At 35.6% G+C, this 11,749-nt stretch overlaps 1 protein-coding gene across 1 annotated transcript in view; it reads right to left on the bottom strand.

Annotated features, from left to right (window-relative positions):
- The window catches only part of CNTN4 (contactin 4), a 1,034,898-nt gene that overhangs the window by 760,833 nt on the left and 262,316 nt on the right, over window positions 1-11,749 (bottom strand). The window contains exon 2 of the mRNA XM_011996808.1: window positions 8,837-8,892. The gene's annotated coding sequence lies outside the window, so the exon portion shown is untranslated. The remainder of the gene's footprint in view (window positions 1-8,836; window positions 8,893-11,749) is intronic.

The raw sequence follows: 11,749 nt of genomic DNA, 5'->3' as shown, positions 1-11,749 counted from the left end.
AATTACGAGTATGTAAAATAATTACAAATAAAAAGGAACTGAATCCATGATAAAACAAGAAAACATGACTTAAAAAAAAAGATAAACCAAAAACAGCTTCTAATAATTAAAACCAGAAATTGAAATTAAAAAAAAAAAAGAACATTTGGAGTAGCCATGCAGTGCTTTTCATAAATATTATAGTTCTCCTTTGTTTCCAGGTGCATATTAAGATTGTTATTTCCTGGCCGGGCATGGTGGCTCACGCTTGTAATCCCAGCACTTTGGGAGGCCTCGGTGGGCAGCTCACCTGAGGTCAGGAGTTCGAGACCAGCCTGGCCAACACAGTGAAACCCTGTCTCCACCAGAAATACAAAAATTAGCTGGATGTGATGGTGGGCACCTGTAATCCCAGTTACTCGGGAGGCTGAGGCAGGAGAATCACTTGAACCTAGGAGGCAGAGGTTGCAGTAAGCCAAGATTGTGCCACTGCACTCTAGCCCGGGCGAAAGAGCGAGACTCTCTCAAAAAAAAAAAAGAAAAGAAAAGGTTGTATTTCCTTACAGTCTTTGGAGTCATCTATTGGCTTCTTCTGCTGGTGGAATATGAGGAAAAATGATATGTGTCAATTCTGGGAGGAAGCTTTCTGAGCCAGTTTATGATTCCACAGGTTCTCTTTATTTTGCCTTCGCATTCCCAGATGGTGCCTCCATCAACACAGAGGTCCCCTGTTAACTTTCATTGAGAAAGTTGCATGAAAGAGAAATAAACTTTTCTTGTTTTAATCCATGACACTTGGGGCTGTTTGCTAATGCAGCGTGAACAAGGCATCCTAATGATACAAAAGTTAAGTAGCAGAATAGACACTGATTAACAACATATTTAAAAACTGAAGGAATCTAGAGGGATTTTCTTATAATGCAAAATGAAGACAAAGAAAAAAGTGAAAGGGTAGCTAGGAGTTATGAATAGGAGAAAGAAACAGACCGAAATATGTTTAAGAATGCAGAAAAGAGAAAACAAAAATAATCTTAGAAATACCAATATTCACATAAATAATAAATGAGAATTTTCCACAACTGGAAAAAAGAAGTGTGTACTGAGGTTGAAAAACAGAATAGCATAAGAGAAGAACTAAACATAAATGCATACTTGGACATATCATTGTGGAACTGCAGAACTCCAAATGTAAGAAATATCTTAAAAGTGAACAAAGAAAAAAGATCACATACATAAGAATATCAATTTGACTAACAGCAGATTTCATTATCTGTAGTAATAAAGGATAGAAAACAATGGAACAATATATTTATGGTATTGAGGGGAAAATACCATCAACTAAGAATTACAATCCTAGCTTAACATTATTCAAAAATAACAGCAAAAGAATAATACTTAATGATACACAAAAATTAAAGAACTTACCATTAACAGAAGCTACTAAAAATTTAATGGGTACCTTGAGCAAAAGAAACTTAACACTCAAAGGAAGTGAGATGCTGGAAGCAGTGATGAGAAATAAACTGGTCAATATATAAGAAAACCTATGTAAGTTAAGCGTTGACTGTATTAAATATAATAATAATTACTAAGAGGAAGAAAAAGTTGAACTAAAATAATATGCATAGAAGAACAACTTGGAACTTTGATACAATTTGAGTTAAAGAATGTTAGATCTTATTTGAGAATATTATTAAATTTGACTTTGCTAAGGTTAAAATTTGGTGGAGCACACTAAAAATGGAAACAGTGAAAAATCCGAAATAATAATAAGAAATAACGAAATTAAGAAAATCAGTTAATTTAGTAGAAGGTGGAGAAACATTTAGAAACAAAAAATCTGATACAAAAATGAGGTGATGGAAAGAATGTTAACAATATTTCAGGAATCAAAATAAGTGCAAAAAAATTCAGCTCCCTTAGTAAAAAAAAAGGGGGGAGAATTCACACTGAAAAAAAATCCAACTACATGCTGCTGAAAGGAGAAACACCTAAAATTACACATAAAGGCTGGAAACAAATTAAAAGGGAAATCTCAGGCATATTTAATTTAAATGAAGTAATATTTTGTCAACAAGCATTACCAGGAATAAAAACAGGATCATGCCATAATGGCCCAAGGATTAATTCGTCAAATTAATAGAAACTCGGTGCCCATTCATGATAAGTAGCCTATGAGAGGGTCACACAATAAATTAGTTGTGGTGCAGAACTATAACCTCTGCTTCCCGATCATAATATTCTCTTCCTTTCCTTTACAGCACTTAGCACAATATGTATTTTTTCTACTTGTATGTTATTGGTCCCTCTATTAGATAGCAAACTCAAAATTCCAGGGGATTTACATATATTATTTGGCACCATATCACCTGGTCCTAATACATGTTGTGGCACCTACTTAGCCTCCCAAAAAATAGTTTTTGGGAGAACAAATGACACTCATGCTCCTGATATTCTAGCTATTCAACATAGCATAAACTTTCCATTAACCATAAGGAAAAGCATAAACATCACTTGGATCAAATGGAGCAATTCATATACATACTTTTTTCATAATTAAGATTAAAAATTTCTGCTTAACATTACAGCTTATAAAATACTTCGCAGAATTACACAATTATCCTTTATATTTCCAATTATAATTTTCATTTCAATTTCTAAAAACAAAGGTTTTTTAAAAATAATCTCTAAAATGTGACTGAAAGGATAAAAAAATCATAAATAATAATAATGATGGACAATCGAATCACATTTTCAGGCAGTGCTTATTTTCTTATTGGCAGCAGCTTAAATTGTATTCAGAAGCATATGCATGAAACATTCTAATATAAGGCCACAGGGATGTGTTCTCTTAGTTCTAACATCTCACTTACAGTATGTTAATACTCTTCTCTCAGCACAGGTAATGTTACCTCTGCTAGGGAAGGCTCTGTCAACTACCAAGAGAACATAGAAAGAATAAAACTCATGTTTCTCTGTCACCTATTTCCCTGTTACATCAAAAGTCCCTCGGGGGCTGATTAAATTAATTAAGTGCTAACAGAAATTCTAGCCATTCTTTTCTTTCTGGCTAAGATGCCAGAAAGAGAAAAGCCAACCCTGGAACAGTTGAGCTGCCAAAAATCTAATGTGATAGCCTAATATTTACAACCAAATAATACTAATTACAAAAGTATCAATTATGGAGGGTCTATTTCCTAACTGGCACCACAACAGGTTCATGACATTTATTTTTCCTAAGCTAACAAAAGGGCTAATCAGTACCCTTATTTCACATTTTGAGAAATAAGAGAGAGGTATTCAGTGAAATATTTAGAATACAAACTCATTCCTGTCTGACCCCATCATTCAGAATCTCAGCATGAAACTATGAATCCTGACATTTAAAAATTTGACTTCGGCCAGGCACTGCGGCTCATGCTTGTAATCCTAACACTTTGGGATGCTGAGGTGGGCAGATCATGAGTTCAGGAGTTTGAGAGCAGCCTGGTCAACACAGTGAAACCCCATCTCTACTAAAAATACAAAAATTAGCTGGGCGTGGTGGCAGGCACCTGTAATCCCAGCTATTCAGGAGGCTGGGGCAGGAGAATCGCTTGAACCCAGGAGGCAGAGGTTGCTGTAAGCCGAGATCACGCCCCTGCACTCCAGCCTGGGCAAAAGAGCTAGACTCCATCTAAAAAAAAAAAAATTTGACCTGGCCTTTGACCTTGGCAGTCAGGTCGGACAGGACTCTCAGGCGGGCAGTGTGCATGGATTTGAATGACAATCTGCTTATTTTGTTATATCGCTGATACAGTTTGGATGTTTGTCAATCCCAAATGTCATCTTGAAATCTGACACCGAGATTGGAGGTGGGGCCTAGTGGGAGGTGTTTGGGCCATGGAGGAAGACTGTTCATGAATGACTCAGTGCCTTTCCATGGGTAATGAGTAAATTCCTGCTGTATTAGTTCGTGCAAGAGCTATTTGTTTAAAAGAGATTGGCCACTCTCTTCTCTCTCTTGCTCCCTCTCTGACCTTGTGGCATGCCTGCTGCCCCTTTTCCCTCTGTCATAATTGGAAGTTTCCTTTTACCAGCAGTTGCTGGTGCCATGCTTCTTGTACAGCCGGAAGAACCATGAACCAAATAAACCTCTTCCCTTATAAATAGCCCAGCCTCAAGTATTCCTTTATAGCAGTGCAAAAAAGACTGAGAATGTCACCATAGCTATGTTACCAGTGGAAGGTCTTGACTATGAATTGTCTAGGTTCTTGGCATTTTGAATAAAGAATTGGACAGAACACACAAACAAAGCAACAAAAGAATGAAGCAATGAAAGCACAGATTTATTGAAATTAAAGTGTACTCCACATAGTGGGAGCAATCTTGAGCAAGTAGCTGAAGAGCACTGGTTACAGGATTTTCTGGGGTTTACCCTCTAGAGGTTTCCCATTGGTTACTTGGTTACACACTATGTATATGAAGGAGTGACCCATGACCAGTCTGACTGGTTGCAGAGAGTGACCAATCAGAGACTGAAGTGAAGTTACAAAGTTACACCTTATACAAATGTCTGATTGGTTGCAGGAGGGGGCCAATTAGAGGCTGAAGTGAAGTTACAAAGTTATTACACATGAAGACTTGGCCCTTGACCAGTGTGATTGGTTGCAGGAAGAGGGGATCAATAAGAAGTACTTTCCATTTTTCATGGGCAATGCAGTGCAAAGGGAATAGTCTCTAATCCTTTTGTTAACTGGTTGCGGGAGGTGAGGTTTTCCTTTGGATTCAGTTCTAGGAAGTCAGTGCAAATTGCCCTTAGGTTTACCCTGCCTCCAGATCCTATTCTCCTGCCTCAGCTGAAGATGAAATTTTGTCTTCCTAAAACAGATTTCCTTATCTATTACTTTATTGAGATGCATAAAATTCACCATTCACTGCACAATTCAGTGGTTTTTAGTGTATTCACAAGGTTTTGCAGGCATCACTACTCCTTAATTCCAAAACATTTTCATCATCTCCCAAAATCAATCCTGTGACCATTAGTAGTCAATCACTCCCTACTTGCATCTCTCCTTAGTTTCTGGAAACTATTAATCTACTTTCTGTCTCCATAGTTTTGCCTATTCTAGGTATTTCCTATACGTGTATATTAGTGCATTCTCATGCTGCTAAAATAGACATACCTGAGACTGATTTATATAGGAAAGAGGTTTAATTGACTCACACTTCAGCATGACTGGGGAGGCCTCGGGAAACTTAAAATCATGGTGGAAGGGGAAGCCAACACATTCTTCTTCACATGGCAGCAGGAAGAAAAATGAGAGTGAAGTGGGGGGAAAGACCCTTCTAAAACTATCAGATCTCATGAGAACTCAGTCACTATTACAAGAACAGCATGAGGGTCACTGCCCCCTTGATTCATTTACCTCCCACCGGGTCCCTCCCATGACAGGTGGGGATTATGGGAACCACATGATGAGATTTGGGTGGGGACACAGCCAAATCATATCAACATGGAATCACATAATATATGACCTTTGGTGTCATGCTTCTTTTATTTATAATATTTTCAAGGTTTATCCCAGTTGTTGCATATATCAGTAGTTCATTTTCCTAGTGTATTTTAATTGATAATGTACCTTAACAAAAGATGAAAATTATTTGTACCAATTCAGAAAAAGAAGAATGTAACTATCTTCTTCTGTTTTCCCTATGTGTGCAGGTTAGACTATATTTTCTGGCATTAATAAAGTAACCTAACATGACCCAAGCCTATGAAGAATATCACAGTCTCCTTTTTACAGATGGGTAAAAAAAGAGGGTCAGAGAGGTTAGGTTATCTGTTCAAATATTAGATGCAGGGATTCAAGCACAGAGCTTTGAAAACAAAGCCAAAATTATTTCTACTTAGGTGATGGATATATAATAAGAATAACTAAATGGCCCATTCAGCCACTGACCCTTCCTTGTTCAGACATTTAGAAGCAAAGCTAAGCCTCCACATTGTATCAATCCCTGTATCTTTGGGTAGCTAAGGATATTGAACTCAAGCGCCTACTGGGGCTAGATAGATAACAAATGACATAGTGTGACAAACTGGAGAGGGCATTGGAAGGCTTCTACTGTTCAGCTAAGCCCTCTTTGTCCTCTGGAAATGCACTGTCCAGGATAGAAAGTTATTATCATTTCTTTTAAGAGAATTTAAAACATCATTTTATGTAAAATCTCTGAATTTTTAAGTGCTGGCAACAAGTTAAACTTCATTTTTATTTTTGAAATTACTACGTTAAAAAGAGCTAATATGTAAACCACATTAACTGTTTTGGGGATATTCTGTCCCACAGACTACAATTTTTACAATCTGTGGTAGAGGAAGAAAGGCCAGGGCGGCACCAGAGGGTGCCTGGGCCCTCTCTGAGTAGAGCCCAAGGGGCATCATCAAAATGGGAAGGAACCTACCTCCTGCCTTTCAGTCCACACTCTGGAAAGGTTCAACAACTTATATTTTAAGAGAGGATTTAGAATAGGGAAGATGTCATTAGATCTTTCCTTCTTTCCATGGATAGTTATGGAAGACATTCTCTGTGCATGCACTGCTAGGTTCTTGGAATACCATGAAGAACAAGAAGATGCAATCCCTGGCTTCAGAAGTCCAAAGTGGGAAGGTAAGATAATTAAGCCAGCAATTACAGGACAATGTGATTATCATATTATTTACAATGATGTTGGCACAAGAGGGAAACCTCACCCTGACAGGCATTTGAGTTCAATATCTTCAGCTACACAAAGATATATGAATGAATAGGATAAAAAAGAAACCAGAGAAGTCTCCATAAAGGAAATAAATTTTCAAGTGCAATAAAGAGAGTTGATCAAAGATGGAAAAAAAAACCCAGAATATTCCAAGGAGAAAGAACAGAATAAGTAAAAGCAAGGGAAAATACAGCACATCTAAACAAGCTTGAGGACACTCAGAATGTCTTGGAATAATGTTGCTGCCTTGAGAAACCTGCTTTCTGCTGGAGGACAGGGACCTCGTGGAACAGCTTGCACTGACCTGAGAGCTGCGCTCAGATCTAGGAACATACCCAGTCAATACTGCAGAGTCTGTTCCAGATAAGAAGACTCAAGCAGCTGATCCCACAGACTCATAGGAAATAATAAACAGTTATTATTTTTAGCCACTGAGTTTTGGGATGGTTTGTTACAGAACAATAGCAAATTGTTTAAAAAATACCTTACTCAACCTTAGCTTATGAAAAAGATCTGAGGAATCAAGTGAAATAAATTTCTGACACACTCTCTTTATATATATGTGTGTGTGTATAATACATATATTTATGACATGTATTTATATATAAATAAATATATAAATATATATCATATATGTCATAAATATGTATTTTATATATGTGTGTATATATATATTTTTTATTTATTTATGACAAGGTCTTGCTCTGTCACCCAGGCTACAGTGCAGTGGTGCAATAAGAACTCGTTGCAGTCTTGACCTCCCAGGCACAAGCGATCCCCTCGCTTCAGCCTCCCCAGCAGTGGGACTACAGGCATGCACCACCATATCCAGATACATTTTTCTATTTTTCATAGAGACAGGGTCTCACTGTTGTCCAGGATTACTATTTTTTTTTTAATTGAGGGTGTTAAAAATCTGAGAATCAGAATTATACACTAATATTTTACCCAATGTTATCAAACCCTGTACTGAATATTTAAGTTTTATCTTGCTTGGGAGAAAAGTTGGCCATCAAAAGATAATTATTATATCATTAAAATAAACAACATTTTATGTATACCAACGGAATGACACCTTCCTCCACCCCATGTTATGATTTTTTTTTCCCATAAACACCTTCTTAACAATAATTAACTTTAATGTCACTAGACTCTCTTTTAAGGGATACTGTTATGAGTGAATTAGATGCCCCTAAAAGATCTGTTGAAACCCTAATCTCCAAAATCTGTGAATGTGACTTTTTAAAAAGGGTCTTTACAGATAAAAATCAAGTTAAGATGTGATCATATTGGATTAGCATGGTCCCTAATTCAATGACTGGTATCTTCCTAAGAAGAAGAATATTTGGACACACATAGGGGAGACAACCACATGAACTGAAGATAGAGGCAGAGATTTGAGTGATGCATCTAAAAGCCAAGGAACACCAAAAATTGCCAGCAACCACCAGAAGCTAGAGGAAGGAAAGAAAGATTCCTCCTTAAGAGCCTTCAAGAGAGCATGTTCCTGCCGACAGTTTCATTTCAAACTTATAGATTCCACAACTGTGAGAGAATACATTTCCATTGTTTTAAGCCACCGATTACTTTATTAGATCAGCGTCAGGAAAGTAAAACATATTCATTTTACTGTTTTAGATCTATAGAAAAAAATTGCATACATTGTAGACAGTGAGTTACATTTTTCATGTTTTATCCCTTCGAAAGCTTCAAGACCTGAGTATTTATAGGACTGCATTAACTTAATACTTGTGTTGGTTTGACTGCTAAAACATCCTCTCCTATAAAACCATTTGACAAAAGTGCAACAACTTTTACTTTATTCCCAATTTCTATGATTACAAATTCAAACATTTTTGAATTACCAAATTAATCTAAAGTACAGAAAACCTACCTCAAGTATCTTCTCCAGAGAGAAATGGAAATAGTCTCTATTTCTTAGTTTCAGGCTTTAATTTATGGAACTTCACTACTTTCATTAATTTCAACATTCATAAAAACATCAAAAACAATCTCATGCTATCACTCTGTAAGGGAAGGTTTTCAATGTTTCCATAGAAACTAAGGATGCTAATCAAGGTGAACTACACATAAGAAAAATCTTCCCTTGTGGGAAGCTTACCTTTTAGGGAAACTCTTGGAGACACATGCTGTGGAGTTACTCTATGTCAGTGATTTCTAGAATAAAAAGAGAAAAATACACAAATAAATATGGTTTTTTCCAAGTATAGATCGGCTTATGTGTAGGAGATGCTTACCTGTAATCTTCTCTTTCTAAAATTAAATTATATTGGATTAGGAGGAAGTAAAAATTAAATACATTTGGTATGGATTTCCAGCTTAATAGAATTGTGTAGATTAAGATCCAGGATCCATTCTCCGCCTTGCCTCCTATGAGCTGAGTGACTTTTGACAAAACCATCACCACTCTATCTTTCCCTTGTTAGTATGATGGCTCTAGAAGCCTGCAATATTTTATGGCATTCAGACTCCATAAAAGAGACAATTTCTTAAGAGGGTACATTAAAAGGATTTTAAAATAATAAAAATTGAGCAATAAATGGAGATGTCTTATAATTTTTGTTAGGTATATGAATACATAAAATGAGGGTACCTAACAAAAACAAACACTCTTCACGTAAATTGTACACTCTCTTAAAGCTACCAACTTAAACTTTAATTGTGAAATAATTTTTGTCTCAGAATTTTTCCTGAAGAACTATTATTTTCCCTAAAAAAATTATATATATATATACACACACCACTTACTTTTACCTAGAATAAAAGTATATATTTATATTTTCATGTTTATTCATATGTGTATCCTCTAACCAAGTTTCTGCTGTAGATCACTTCTTTGTTAATTAAATACTGAAAATCCAATTTTATGTAGATATATATAATATAGATTAGTGAATCAGAAATATCTTTAATCGTACAATTCTACTCTGGCTTATTCTTAAATATACCATAATTGATTGGGATAAAAATATTATATTTTCTTGATTAGCCATAAATACATCATCTTTTATTAAGTGTATGCCTTCTCTGGCTGAATTGCAAAATAATTCACCTCTATATTAAATACCTGACTATCTTTACTCTCAGGATAATATCAATAACAACCAGAAGGTAGGGACTAAACAGATATTCTTCATATTGCTAATATATTCAGAAATATAAAATTATCCCTGACCTTTCTCATATACCCCTAAAACAAGTAAAATTCCATAAATGATGATGTGTGTAAGAAAATGTTTCCTATGGAGTATGAAAAATTATATATTCACTTTAATTCTGAATCACAAATACATCACCATCTGTTTGGTTTTAATATGGTCAGTTACCAGCTGTATATATATGAGCTGGCTACAAAAGTTTAGTATGTATCTAAACACATATCTTTCTTACATTAAGGACAGCAACTGATGTAAAACTAAAGCTCTATTTACAGCTATTGGCATCATTTGCAACTCCAGCCCACCTATCAATAACAATTAAAATTGTCATAATCCTACAGACATTTGTCAATTTTTTTCATTTTTTCCAATATTACTAAAAATTTGTCATATATATTTTTTCCTCTTCACAGAAAGAAGGTGGAGATTACATTTACCCTGTCCAGTGGAATAATACTTGAAACGAAAATTTAAGTTATAACTTTATTCATTAAAATAATTATGTTCCTCTTGTTTGAGAGCATAAGCTCTGGGATAAATTTCTTGGGATGGGATATTGGTTCAATTTTTTACTAATCATGTGATCTTGAGCAATTCTTTAATTGATATAATCCTCAGTTCTACTTTTAAAGTGGGGACAATAACAGTATTCATCCTCAAAGAATTATTTCAATCCTCAAATTAATAATTAAGTTACATAGTGCAGACTAGCTATTCAGTTTAGCCACTAGATACAGTATCCACTAGTAGTAGTAACATTGGCGAGAGATTCTCATACATTATGGATAGTCTCATGAATGGCGACTGTACACACAGAAAGCACTATCATCACCAGAAGAAACCATATGCTCCCAAATACTTGCCCATTATAGAAAACATTATTAAATTCACTCCTTTGATTTTTTTAATTGCATCCAGAGGGAATCCTGGCCAAAAGAACTTATCTGTTGGGTGAGTTAACATATCATGAATGCATTTATCAGGTCAGTTAGCTACGACAGAGCAAAGAGCAATGTCAAAGAGAATAGAAAGCAGGATGGAAAGGTAAGAAGAGTGAGGAGGAATATATGGGACTGACCCCAAGAAGGCCTCTGAAACGATATCTCCTTCGTAAAGAATGCATCCCACCTGGTGCTCCTGAAAAGAACAGCCCTATGGTCTATGTGATTCAACCTAATAGGCTACAGCTATTGATCCATCAATTAACACTTGACCCATATTAAGTCAACAAGATGCTCTCTCAGAGATTTTGAATTGCAACACTTGAGAGTTTGAGGCATGTAAAGTTGGAATTATTGTTAAAGAAGCCAGTCTTGAGAGAACCAGAAAAAATAAGACTTTAGAGAAAACCAGAGTTAAGATTACATACATCCTTACGCCTGATCCACATGAGAAATGAAGAATTGAAAATAGGGTAAAAGTTGAGGGGCAGCCACATTTCCTGACGTCCTAAGTCAAGTCCCCATGAGGTTAGGTTTTACCTATAATTTTTTTTGTGCTTAGATGGCTATCATTTCTCCTGGCATATGGTTTCAACAATCCTTATTATGTGAGCTAGTTTAAGTTTCTGTATATTACAACTAAATGGTTACTAGTTAAGAAATCATAAGCCCACTGAAGCTAAGTTTTCTGTAATACAAAGTCCTTGCTTTGTGCCTATAGAAATAAGGGAGACAAATAAGTGAGCAATTAATAGAAATAAGTCACAAACCACCCTGCTATGCTAACAACTTACAAATTGGTAAGGAAACTTCCATATATAAAAATTCCTGACTCATGAATATGAATCATAATCAACTGTTCCTTTACTATCATAGACCAATAGCTTTTACATTGACATTAATTTTTTTATTCAA

This window comes from Mandrillus leucophaeus, unplaced genomic scaffold, assembly GCF_000951045.1.
Source record: "Mandrillus leucophaeus isolate KB7577 unplaced genomic scaffold, Mleu.le_1.0 Scaffold525, whole genome shotgun sequence".
In the NCBI taxonomy this organism is placed as follows: domain Eukaryota; kingdom Metazoa; phylum Chordata; class Mammalia; order Primates; family Cercopithecidae; genus Mandrillus; species Mandrillus leucophaeus.
Note: the sequence above shows the minus strand (reverse complement) of the source record. Positions and strands in the feature narration are given on the sequence as shown.